Here is a 14,245-nt window from a genome sequence, read left to right as displayed (position 1 = left end):
CATATCAATATATTTATAAAGCCAAACAAGTAAAAAGTTGAAGAGCATTGAGTATCCAAAATTACAAGAAGTTGTGCCAAAAACGGCTAAGGTAATCATAAAATACGGGATGTAAACGTGGATTGTGCCAAACAGGCAACCACTTGACCAAGAAACAGACAACAACCTCAAGCCACCATCGGGTCTTCAACTCTGAGAGAAAATCCCGCTCCGGGAGGCAGGATTCAGCTGGCCCATAACACACTAATGAATATTAGTTTGGCGAAATTGAGACAACAACAAACTTTGAAAACATTCAAAAGACCAAAATTGCAAAAAGACAACAAAAACAACACTTCTTAAAATTTGGGGCTAAAGGGTCTTGCATATGGATAGGTACAGACATTATTTATCCAAATGCATCATGTCTCCTTTCATATGTGATATTATGAATAGTAAGACCTTTAGTGTTTCATGCTTATAATCGGATAGAATAAGTATGTATGTTATTATAAAAATAAGAAGATGTGGTATTTTTACCCATGACACAACTCTTTATAAGTAACCAAATGACACAGCTATCAACAACTATATGTAATTATAATTTTGTCTTAAACGCCGTAAAGAGTCTGAAATATTTAAATCGTGCCATTTTAACAAGTTCAGTACAGTTCTCGTGAAAATACCCCGTTGGTAGTTACCCAAAATTAGTGCTATCTATTTTTTATGCAAAGAGTAGTTATAACGTGTAATATAAGGTATGTTACAAAATCCCAAAATTTTCTATGATCAGGTAAAATAATATATTAACCTTGAGGTTCCTACGATCACTGATTGAGATATATTTATTATAATAATTTGCATTTTCTACAGTTTACACAAGTATTTCCCATTTCAGACTAAAAGATAAATTAGAAGAGTTGGTTTTGCTTGTTTCATTAAAAAAAGTACAGCTAACGTAGATACAAGTATCTTTTACTAGGAAGGAATAAATCCTAGTATGTTCAAAATCACTCTGATTCAACGAGTTCTCTGTAACTGACTTTATCAAGATCATTGATTTCTTGATTGACAACCTATTTGTTACATTTGGAGGACTTTCAACAAGCAATAGACATTCCCATAGGCACCAACTGCTTGCCAACTTGTTACTTTGTTTTTATGAGCATATCCTTTAACATTACTTTCCGCTATTTAGATTATGTTCTCTCACTAAATAATTCAAAATTTAGTGACTATGTTGAACGCATCTACCCCATCGAACTTTATGTTGAACGCATCTACCTCACCCATCGAAATTTAGATAAAGAATACAACAGATACAGTTAATCCTTCCTCATATCTGAACTTATCTAGAAATTGACAATGAGGATCGGTTGAAGACAAAATTTTACGACAAAAGAGATGATTTTAGCCTACAAATAATGAACATTTCATTTCTATGTAGCTTCACTTCAGCAGCACCTGTACACGAGTATATGTCTCCAAATTGATACGATATTCCCGGGCTTGTATTTCCTATCATGATTTCTTTGATAGCGAATTACTGCTTAAAAGGAAGCATTTAAATCTAAGGGTTTAAATGTGAAGTTGAAACAATCCCTTAATAAATTTTACGGACGCCATCCATCACGAGTTGGTTGGGTACGGAATTATACTTTTTTTTTTATTAATTATTTTACATCAACTTCACAAATAATACAGAATGTTCTTGAAGGAAATATTCTACGTACTGACGTTGTTTATCATCTTAATTACATGTTAGAGTGTTCTTTTGTTTGATTTAGTACATTATCACATTTACTACATGTGTGATCATAGATACCTAGTCGTCTACAAAAAACTCACCAGTAACGTTCGAATAAAAAAAAAGTTAAAAAGGCCAAATAAAGTAGCAAATTGAAGAGCATTGAGGACAAAAAAATCCAAAAAGTTTTGCTAAATACAGCTAAGGTAATCTATTCCTGAGGTAGAATGCCTTAGTATTTCAAAATTTCAGAAGTTTGGTAAATAGTTAAATTATAAATTTAACCATATCATTGATAATTCATGTCAGCAAAAGTGACTACTGGGCTGGTGATACCTTCGGGGAATTAAAAATCCACCAGTAGTGGCATCGACCTAGTGGTAATATTTTGTTTTTAAATCATCTTGCTTTTCTTTCTTTCGAAATCAAAGGCAAGAGATTCCACAGCAAGGTTCCAGAATACATATACGGAGTTTCTGTTACCTTAATTAGTTTCAAATCGTTAAGCAAGTATATTATTTGGTGAAGATTATCTTAGTGCGTAGCTTATAATAACTTGAAAATAATTAAGATAAACATGCAGGTGCTAGATTATTGATGCACTCATATATCATAACTGACATAACATATTGCATTCTATTTTAATGGTTAGCAATACCAACTTTTTAAAAATAACTGCCGAAGAAATACCAAGACCTGCATTCAAAATGAATTTTGTTGCACTCTTTTGTTACTTGTATAATTTGTTTATACTAATTTTTGAAGCATTCCCTGCACGGCACAGCAATAGTCCTGCATTGAAAATGTATGTCAGTTATTTTATTGTGTGACGCAAAGGTATATTTTAGCTCGATCAATAAAATGCAGTATGCCTACAACTACTGCAAAAAGTTTATTTTATTTCCCCCAAAATATAGTAATTAATATGAAGCAGCTTTTGATTATGAACTACGTATATTATTAAGCTGATAAAAATGTAGACCTGATACAGTATGTTAACTCGCGTGCTCGAACTCATATGAGTATAATAAAATCTTAGAACTATATTTTAGCTATATTGGATCATCAATGTACTGTTTATTTGTCTTGAATGATGTTAAGAGCCTTAAATATATCAATCGTACCATTTGAACAAGCGATTAATACAGTTTACATGCAAACTTTTTCATGTGGTTTCTATGTTGTGATGTTAGGCTATTGTTTCAGAAAAGGGAGAAGGCTCCGTGCTGAAGGCTGTACATTGGCCTATAAAATGGTTTACTTTTATAAATTGTTATTTTGATTGAGAGTTGTCTCATTGGCACTCACATCACATTTTCCCATATCTAAACACTCCTTTATTATAAAAACTGAAAATGAATTCAGTTTCTTTTTAGGCAAACACAAGGTAAAACGTATAAGTTACAAAAACTTTAAAACTTTAATGATCAATCATGAATAAATAAAGTTACCTCCCTTTGGTCACGGATTGTATATATAGATTGTAATAATCAAATGCCACATATGCGACAATGATAGTCGTTTTCGAGATACAGATTAAAGAAAGTTTTTTTTTTAACGAAACCTTGCCAGAATTTAAGAAAACTTATACAGTATTATTTAGTGTCATGATAACAAGATGTCAGGCCATCTTGGCATCAGGAAAATACTATCTAGAATCAAAGATATTTTCCTAGTTAACGACATGACGGATTAGTAGTAGCCTATATAGCCAGTTGTGAAGTCTGTACTAAGAGAAAATGTCGCAAGAATCAGATGATATCTTTGTGCTGGTAGGTGTGGCGCCCGAAATTTCCAATGATAAATCTGAAAGTGCGGACAATTTTGTTGATTCATGTGATTCAAGGGATGAGTCAGACTACAAAGGGCGTGCGCGCAGGGTTTCAGCATCCGGCCACTTGATTCTGTTAGATAATGTGAATCACATGATTGTATATATTCTTTATCATGTATATAAATAAATATTGATATGTGTATAAGGTTAATTTCTACAGCAAATGACAACAAAAGTCATAGAGTTATTTTTATTTTATTTCACCGAAATGATGAAGACCAAAGTAACCCCAAGAAATAGACAGGACTGGCGATGTAGTTTTTGTTTGCGATACAGATTGCAAAACGAAAGCTGTATGGGATGCACATACACTCAAATGTGCAAAGTAAAAGGGAGAAAAGGAAAAGTTTATGTGCTCTGAGGCTGGGTGACACTATGCTTCGACAAGAAAGCAGAATTTGAATACAGACATAGGAAACAAGAGGCTCTCAAGAGCCTGAATCGCTGACCTTAATTTGTTTGGTTAAATCTCTCATCAATGATTATTTTGGCTTTTCAATTTATTTCAATTTTCTTTTAATCGTCCTATTTTCTTCAAAAGCAAAAAAAAAAAAAAAAATTCTCCTATGTTCTATTTTAGCTTTAGGAGCTATGTTTCTTGACATACAAGGAAATAAAATATAAAATTTATACTAGATACTCTGAAACTCATTTAGCCTAAGTTTGGCTGAAATTGATACAGCAGTTTCAAAGGAGAAGATTTTTTAAAGTAAGTCAACATGATGAACAAATTGTGAAAAAAAAATCTTTAAAGGGCAATAACTCCTTAAGGGGTCAATAGACAATTTTAGTCAAAATGACTTATTTGTAGATCTTTCTTTGCTTAACATTTTTGCTATGAACAGTTTATCTGTATCTATAATAATATTCAAGATAATAACCAAAAACTGCAAAATTTCTTTAAAATCATTAATTCAGGGGCATTATACCTGAAAAAACAGTTACCCAATTCGGCTGAAAATTTCAGGACACGTAGACCTTGACCTAATAAATACTGTAACTTCTTGTCTTATTTGCTCTAAATGCTGGAGTTTTTGAGATATAAGCCAAAAACTGCGATTTACCCTGTGTTCTATTTTTAGCCATGACGGCCATGTATTTTGACGAAATAAAAAATAAAACACAAACTTTATTTTATAGACCCTACTGATCATTCAGTTGAAGTTTGGTTGAATTTGGTTGAGTAGTTGTAGAGAAGAAGATTTTTTAAAGTTAGCAAATATGATGAACAAATTGTGAAAAATTGTCATTAAAGGACAATAACCCCTTAAGGGGTCAATTGAAAATTTTGGTCATATTAACCTATTTGTAGATCTTACTTTGCTGATCATTTTTGCTGTTTACAGTTTATCTTTATCTATAATAATATTCAAGATAATGACCAAAAACTGCAAAATTTCCTTAAAATTACCAATTAAGTTGCAGCAACCCAATAATGGGTTGTTTAATTCATCTGAAAATTTCAGGGCTGATAGATCTTGACCTAATGAACATTTTTACCCAATGTCAGATTTGCTCTAAATGCTTTTGTTTTTGAGATATAAGCCAAAAACTGCATTTGACCACTATGTTCTATTTTTAGCAATGACGACCATGTTTGTTGATAGATCAAAACTTCGGATACAATTTATAAACAAGATACTATAAGGAACATTCAGTTAAAGTTTGGAAGTATTTGGCCTAGTAGTTTCAGAGGAGAAGATTCTTGCAATAGTTTACGACAGACGACGGGCGACGACGGACGCCAAGTGATGGCTGTACATGGTTTTGACAAAGCTCTAGAGAAGTCAGATTGGACTCAAAGTCTTAGAGATTTATAATTATAATAATTTTATTACTGGTTTGCCTGATGATCTGCGTACCGTGCGCAAACCGACCAAATCCATGATGGCAGTACATGGTTTTGACAAAGCTCTAGAGAAGTCAGATTGGACTCAAAGTCCTAGAGATTTATAATTATAATAATTTTATTACTTGTTTGCCTGATGATCTGCGTACCGTGCGCAAACCGACCAAATCCAACCCAGTATTTGCGCCTTGGAGGAAGTCAGAATAACTGGACATGCTACAAAAATCCGTCACACCACAGAAATTCCCAGATCGTGGTGCAATGTATCCATAGCGCCTACTCCAATCATCAGTGAAGTAGTGGTTCAGAATCTGACGATTACACTATCAGAGAGCTCAGGTATTGTACAAAGATCAATATCGCTAACCATTGCAGTTTCAACTCCTTTATTGAGTGTACCACTGCCAATGTTACCAGTAATAGTAGACGACTGTACTCAAACTGAAAGGAGACGCCATCATCATCTTCTCAGACATTAACGTAATTCCACTGATAAACAGGGCATTTTTGTCACTGAAACAGAGGAAGAAGAGTTGGTGAAAATTAAAATCTAAATACAGAAAATGTGGTATGAGTGCCAATGAGACAGCCTTCCATCCAAGTCACCATTTTGAAAAAGAAAATCATTATAGGTCAAATTACGGTCTTCAACATGGAGCTTTGGCTCACACCGAACAGCAAGCTATAAAGTCCCCCCCTAATTGTCTAACCTATATATAAAAAAAAAAGGATAAACACTTAGAAACCACGTCAACACACGGCAACCACTGATCATGTCGAAAGCCAGGTGCTGAATGCATCGGGTTTAAACGTTTTAATAAATACAAACCGGCACCCTTTCCTGGAAAAATAGTGTAACATACCAACATAGACACATACTGTAAAATATCAATTGAAATTGCTTAACTCAATCAAAAGACATATTAACACAAGTGAACACACAGTGTAAATACAAAATCAATATAAGGGGTGAGATGTTTAAAATTTTCGAAAAGACAACCATAACCTTACACAAATTGCCGCCAAATAGAATAATGTACACGAGTAAATGAAAATAATTTGTTTTAAGGTATACAGTAAAAAAGGAGAACGGAAATATTTGTTTACAAAATAGATAATTTTGTTGTTGTGAAAATGTATAGTCATACCAAGTGCTGATCAACAAATAGATCCCCGTTTCAATAAAATGCATTTTTTTTTTAAATATGTTTACGTTGAAAAAGTACACATTTTTTAGAAAAATATTAAATTATAAATTGACCTTAAATACTCTCTACAACTTTGAATCTTTAGTTTCATATAATCATGATAACTGTTTTCAAAATCAGCTTCCAATTCTTAGAGGAGATCAATAATATACCTTTGTATCAACTTACAGAATGCTACATTTGCGCAAATTTGATTATGACAAGCATTACTTTCTTTGCAAAGAAATTGTTTTATTTTTGAACGAATCTACCAATATTTGACACGACTTATTACATAAGTAATTACTACGTGTGTTTTTAAGAAAATTTGTTATGTCATAGGTTGTTGTATATCATATTTACTTTTCTTGTATTGTTTTTAACACAATATATATTTTTTCTTATGATTTAAAGACAATGTACCTCGTTCTTTTCGAATGATGTGCAAAAGATGTAATCTTTTTATATGACGTCGACTTTTGCATAACGCATCAAAAGGAAATTCAGTTGAAAGCAAAAAAATCGACATAATTGAATTTTTACGAATGAAAAACTCAAATCAAACGAACCACACGTTGATTAAATGAAAAGAAGATAAAGGATCAATCGGGTGCTTCTGTGCTGGTATGAATTATCATTGATATGGTCATATTTATAAATTAACTGTTTACCAAACTTGAATTTTTGAAATACTAAGGCTTTTCTTTTTCAGGAAAAGATAACATTAGCAAAACTTGTAGGAATGTTGGTCCTCAATGCACTTCCACTTCGTACTTCTGTGGCCTTTTTAACTTTTTTGAATTCGAGCATCACTGATGAGTCTTTTGTAAACGAATCGCGTGTCTGGGGTATACATAGAATGTAATCCTGGTAATTATAATGAGTTGATTTTCGGGTAGGAATAAGTAAATTTTGAATGTATTTGAACGATCATTTTTCGGAAGTAATATCTAACACGAATGTAAAACTTGCGGCATTTCTTCACATTATTAATTGCCAAATAAAGAATTTAACTCTTTTTTTTCTTGTCCTGTTTGCCTCAGGTAAATAGTTTTTTGTAACTAATTATACACATTTTTCCACAAACTTGTTAATAAGAGGTCCGAGTTTTTCCCCTTTAAATTGTAATTATTTTGACATACATATTTATTTACATAGCCTCGTTTGTCAGGACGAAGAGCTTGTAGGAAGCAATTATAATCACATAATAGTTGTATTCCAATTATTTGATACCTAGCGGCTAAAAATCTGTTAAATAACTTGAGATACATTCTAACAACTCGTTCTCTTAGCTAACAGCAACTACCGGTTTGAATTTTAACAATTTTAGCATCCTGATCCAAAGACATTTCCTGTAATAATGATGCAAGGATTATTAGCAACAACAAAGAGAGAACATGAATAAAACATTTAATTATTTTTCCATACTTTGCATGTGCATGTTATAAACATATGGATACATTCATTTAGCTGATGGTTTAAAATAAAAACCATGTAAAAATCTTGTTTGTAATGATGTTATACTTTTATGACTATGAAGTTGAGGATGGTTGCCAAATAGACTTTTACCAAACAGAAAGAAATGACACCAATTTAAGCAATTATAGGTCGCTTATATGTGACCTGCAATGAGATTTTCAGACCTATAGCGTTAATATTTTGTCAAGGTGACGTAAATTAACAATGAATGATACGTTAAATTATGTAAAGGGAAATATATGTGTTGCTTTATATTTTGTAATTATGGGCAATGTTTTAGCACTAAAATACAAAATGTAATTTCAAGTTTTTCGGTAAACTAAATTCAAAAACAAACAAAAAACGAACTCCGAGGAAAATTGAAGCAGGAAAGTCCATTATCAAATTAAATTACAAAATCAAAAGCGCACACACAACAAACAAATGGATAACAACCGTCATATTATTGACTTGAATTTTGTAATGTAGAAAATTGTGGATACAACCTGGTTTTATAGCTAGCTTAACCTCTCTCTTGTATGACAGTATCTTAAAATGACAGTTTAATGACAACAGACATAATAAGTAAAAATGTCAAAAATAGTGATACAGCAGTCAGCATTGAGTAATTATCGTAATCACTATAAAAACAAATAAAAATGTCAACATAAAAAACGAAAGGGCATTTAAGACAAAGCACATAAGCATAAACAAAGGAAAAGAATACAAAAAAAGTACTATTACAAATTGACGGAATGTATATATATTGAGCCACGTCAAATGAATATTGCCAAAATAAACTAAACGATAAAAGTGATAGTTTGCATTGACAAGATCAAGTAATCAGATGATAAAGTTGATGCGGAATTTTTATCAACAAGGTATTGGTATCTTCTGAAGGACTTGTTTATACATAACCCTTGTTCATCAAATTTCTGTTCTAACACTGGTGACGTTTTACAAATTCTGAGTAGCAGCTGCAAGCTTTTTAAAACCTGATAAGTTAAGAAATGTATATCACAAATGCAATGAATTTTGTATATTGCTACTAAGGTGGTGGAAATTGATAATTACAAAGTTAAAATCATAATAAGTCTTAAATGAGGCAGATGAGGCCGTGTCTGTCAATATTTAACTTCTACTTTTGGAGGATATATTGATGTTCTTGTTTTGACAAGTGTCTGAGGAACTCCGACTTATATGGGAAAAAAGAAATCTGCAAGGAGAGGCGCAGGTTTTGTTTCCATAGGAATGCCTGAAATTTGTTGAAAATGTGTACCTCCAATAACTTTTACATTGTTATATTATAGTTCGTTTCTGTGGCTGTTACATAATAATGATGTGTTTTTCTTGTGTCGTAGTTCTCCTCTTATATTTGATGTGTTTCCCTCAGTTTTAATTTGTAACCCGGATTTGTTTTTCTCTCAATCGATTTATGAATTTCGAACAGAGGCATACTACTGTTGCTTTACAGTAGTGTAATTTCCATCCAATTTTATTTTAATATGTATATATGATGTTCAAGTAGGGCTTTTTCTAGGAATATTTAACGGTCACAATTTCCTATGACGCGATGCTTCAAACGACACCAGGTCAACCGAGGACTTTAATACATAAAATCGAAATTTATTAAAGACAATATGACAGCACCGAATGTGTACTTACTATGAGCAAAACAACGGGTGTCACATGTAGAACAAAATTCGTTTCTTCTTGTTCGCAGCATCTTGGCTTACCCCCGGTATTGACGGACTGTTCTATTCGCCGTTTTCATTTTCATCGGTATGTCGGGTTACATGTATGGTGTAACGACAGACTTAAACTTGATATTTTAATGGTTAAAGAAGACAACATTCGCAGCAGATGTCACTCAATAATTTTCCTCACTCGCAACTAATTCACTTCTGCGGCAATATCAAGGGATTTGTTTTTGACGTATGTCCAGTTTCTCAAATTTCCTTATACATGTAGCATCCATAAAAATATAAATTTCTTAATTGTAATGCTACTGAAATTACTAGTTTATCGCTTATCTTTTTGCAATTTTTAGATATGTATCAAGTATAATATGTCATGTGTCGTTAAATAATCCGGATAGTAATTTGAGGGAATAAATTGACGATCGGAAATAGAGGACACGATTTTCGGCAATAATATTGGATTTTAAGGATTTGAGAAACCAAAAGCTTTCCAGAAAACGTTTCAGATCAGGTATGAATATGTAGCTTACTACAGTATGCCACCAAAAGAAACGTACAGTGAGTAACTTGACCATTTAAACTCAATACAAATGCAAAATAATAGGTGCATCAAGGTACAACTAGTATATTTAAATTGATTTTGAACAAAAGGTCCATTTTGATTCGACTATAACACATGTTTATAAATTATTACATCATTTTAAGGTTTGTAACTCAATATTCAGACTTATCCGATGGGATTGAGTCACTAGTTTTTCTTGTGGTCAATTTAGATCTCAGTTTGTTCAATTAAGCTACAAGTTCATATGTATGATCTCTAAAAGAGGGACGAAAGATACCAAAGGGACAGTCAAACTCATAAATCTAAAACAAACTGACAACGCCATGGCTAAAAATTAAAAAGACATACAGAAAAACAATAGTACACATCACACAACATAGAAAACTAAAGAATAAACAACACGAACCCCAACAAAAAATAGGGTGATCTCAGGTGCTCCGGAAGGGTAAGCAGATCCTGCTCCACATGCGGCACCCGTCGTGTTGCTTAGGTGATTACAAATCAGGTAAATAGTCTAATTCGGTAGGTCAAATTCATGAAAGGGAAGGGGATTGTAGTTACGACGCAAGGAACATATCCGATATCATTTGTGAAACGGTTATTCCATAACGGTCAACCAACTCGTGATGGCGTCCGTAAAATTTACGAAGGGATGATTTCAACTTCACCATTTGGAACTCTTGGTTTAATAGCTTCCTTGTGACCAGTAACCCTCTATCAAGAAAATCATGATAGGAAATGCAAGCACGGGAATATCGTAGCAATCGGGAGACATATACCCCGTATGCAGGTGTTACTGAAATGTTGCTACTAAAAAATGGAAAGTTCACTATTGGAAAGCTGAAATCATCTCTTTTGTCGCAAAGTTTTGTCTTCAACCGACCCTTATTGTCAATTTCTAGATGTAAGTCAAGATATGAAGCCGACTTCACTGTATCTGTAGTATCCTTTATCTCCAATTCGATGGGATAGATGCGTTCCACATAGTCACCAAATTTTGAATTGTATAGTGAAAGAACGTCATCTATATAGCGGAAAGTAGAGTTAAAGGGTATTGCTAACTTCTTATCTGTCTTCCTTAGAAGTTCCTGCATGTAGTCAGCCTCATAATAATAAAGAAACACTAGAACACACCCGTGATATCGCGGGTCCATGACTGAATGAAAGTATACAACTATGCGCAAGCCTTATTTTAGTATTAGTATTGTCATCTGATAAAGTCATGCCGATTATAAGATACAGTTTTCTCTGCTTTCAAATCTTTCTGTTTGAACCCGTCGAACTGGAACTTATCAATTATTGGCAACATTAATTACGTGGAAAACAAAAGGGCCTGGAGTGGTGTAATTTTTAATCTACACCTTTGTACTATATTAGTTATATAAAGTTGAATTCTTTGATTCGTCGTTTTTACGTGATGACGGCTGACAAATTCGACCTCGTAATTTTAGTATTATAGAAGTCAGCAGGTAGAGGGTACAGTTTGTTCCCATTGGGATGCCGACAGTCTGTTGAAAAACACGTCCTCCTCTAAGTTTGGTGTAAAAGAGACAAAATTTGTGAAATGTATATTTTAAAAGTGCCCTGCACTTGTTATTAGCCATTTTACAACAATAATTAATGAAGTGATTAAAAAGTATCTAGATAAACCTGAAACTGAAACGTATGAACAGTTCGGATTTTATCGAAAAGTAATTATCTACTAGTATTTTAAGACTTTCTAGAGTCTGTTCAGATCAAGGTAATAGTTTTGGAATAAAATGTATATACAGAAGTACGCCAGTGATTTAAACAAAACAGTGCTATGTAAATGTATTTGACCTTCATCAGAACACCAGTCAGTAATAAACATTTAAAAGGCAAAAACAAAAGTAGAAGTTAATATTGAGAATTGCTACGTTCTTCATGTTTGTGTTAAAGAGGTAGAACCAATTTAACATTAATTATTTCTCAACAGGGCAACTTTTAAAAAGTCTTTCTATCTTTTCATAAATTCAGTAGCATAGACTAATGTGTATACTTCAATGTTTTATAATTATAACAATTTGACGTATTTTTTTTCAACTATGACCAAATTATGGATGGCTTAAAACTGTAATATTTACAGATTTTGAGCAGTTATCCAAATAAAATGTATGATTATTACGTCCTTAACTTAAATATATAAATTTTGCTATAAAAATAATTCATTTTGTGTAATGATGTGTTTTGGTGCAAACTTTTACGAACATATAGGATAGACATGAATTGACTGCCTGTTCATGACAGGCACACAAAGAATCGGGCGACGTTTAAGATAAGTTTTACGAGATAAATCCTCCACAACCTGGGATAGGGAAACATTCTGTATGTGTCTGGCCCACGTTAGTGTCTGTTATTGGTTATCATTTTATGTTTTTCGTTCATTATTTCGAACAGGCAACAAACGAGAAAACTAACGGTCTAATTTATATACAAAACAAACCCCAGATATGTAACACATAATCAAACGACAAACACTGAATTACAAGCTCCTGAATTGGGACAGGCACATACATACAGAATGTGGTGGGTTTAAACATGTTCGCGGGATCCTAACCCTCTTCCCAACCTGGGACAGTGGTGTAACAGTACAGCATAAGAACGAATTAAAAAATCAATTGAAAAAGGCTAAACTCATCAAATGGATTAAATACAAATACTACACAGAGTGGACGTGGTCGGGTATTCATATATCCTTAAAACAAAAAGAAGACATAACAGATCTGAGAGTACTTGCAGTTACTGAAACCTAATTCAAAGCCACTACCAAGTAATAAAAAAAAATCATGCATCTCAGACTAGATTATCAATCAGTATGCATCCAATATCCATTATATTAAGTTTAAAGTCGTCATAAAAAGTCAGAGAAAAACATGACCTTATGCAATACGTCAACTACATTTTGAGTTGTAATGTTTGTTATGTGTACATACATGACTGACTTCGACCTCAGTTTTATTGTTCTTTGGTCAATAGTGATTTATAGTAATAAAACTCACAGTGGTCTTGAATTATTGGTTCTGTGTACTGACGTTGTTTATCATCTTAAACGTGTTATAAGTGTTCGTTTATTTGTCTTCATTAATATTACTGTTACTGTTTGGTCTGTTTTGATTGATATCCATTTGAATTGGCTCTGTACTTATGCATTCCGCCATTGTGTTATACTTAATTTGTTTTCTCGATACATAGAGAACTAGCGGTTCCCGTTACAAACATGATAGCTGCGGTCGTGGAAGGAAATCAAACGCAGTTGACTAATATCCAAAACGCAATGAACAGTGACAATCAAGTGGTGCATTACAAAATGCAGGGAAAGGGGAGTGACTTTAGGAACATTACGAAGTCGATTCACTGACCCAAAGATAACAACGACAACGGTTCGACAGGAACCGTTGAGTATGGTGTACCCAATAACATCAAACAATATAGTGAAAAAGAATTAGAAAACATGAACACATCCGGAAAGAGTCAAGAAGAATGTGAGGTAAAACAGAAGAAGAAGTCTCAGTCCGAAAAAAGTCAAGAAGAAATTTGAAGTAAAGTAGAAGAAGTCTCATGGCCGTAGGTCCTTCGAGGCCGAGGAATCGTTAGAGCTACTTGAATTGTGTAATGACTTAATCCTAAAAGGAAACATTAAAAAGTCTGAGGTTATTACACATGTTACAGATCTGAGTACTTGCAGTTACTGACATCTAGTTCAAAACCACTACCAAGTTATAAAAACAATCATACATCTCAGACTAGATTTTCAATCAGTACACATCCAATATATTAAGTGTAAAGTCGTCATAAAAAGTCAGAGAAAAACATGACCTTGTGCAATACGTCAACTACATTTTGAGTTGTAATGTTTGTTATGTGTGCATACATGACTGACTTCGACCTCAGTTTTATGGTTCTTTGGT

This window comes from Mytilus trossulus, chromosome 3, assembly GCF_036588685.1.
Source record: "Mytilus trossulus isolate FHL-02 chromosome 3, PNRI_Mtr1.1.1.hap1, whole genome shotgun sequence".
In the NCBI taxonomy this organism is placed as follows: Eukaryota; Metazoa; Mollusca; class Bivalvia; order Mytilida; family Mytilidae; genus Mytilus; species Mytilus trossulus.
The sequence above is the reverse complement of the archived record's forward strand: the minus strand, read 5'-3'. Positions refer to the sequence as shown.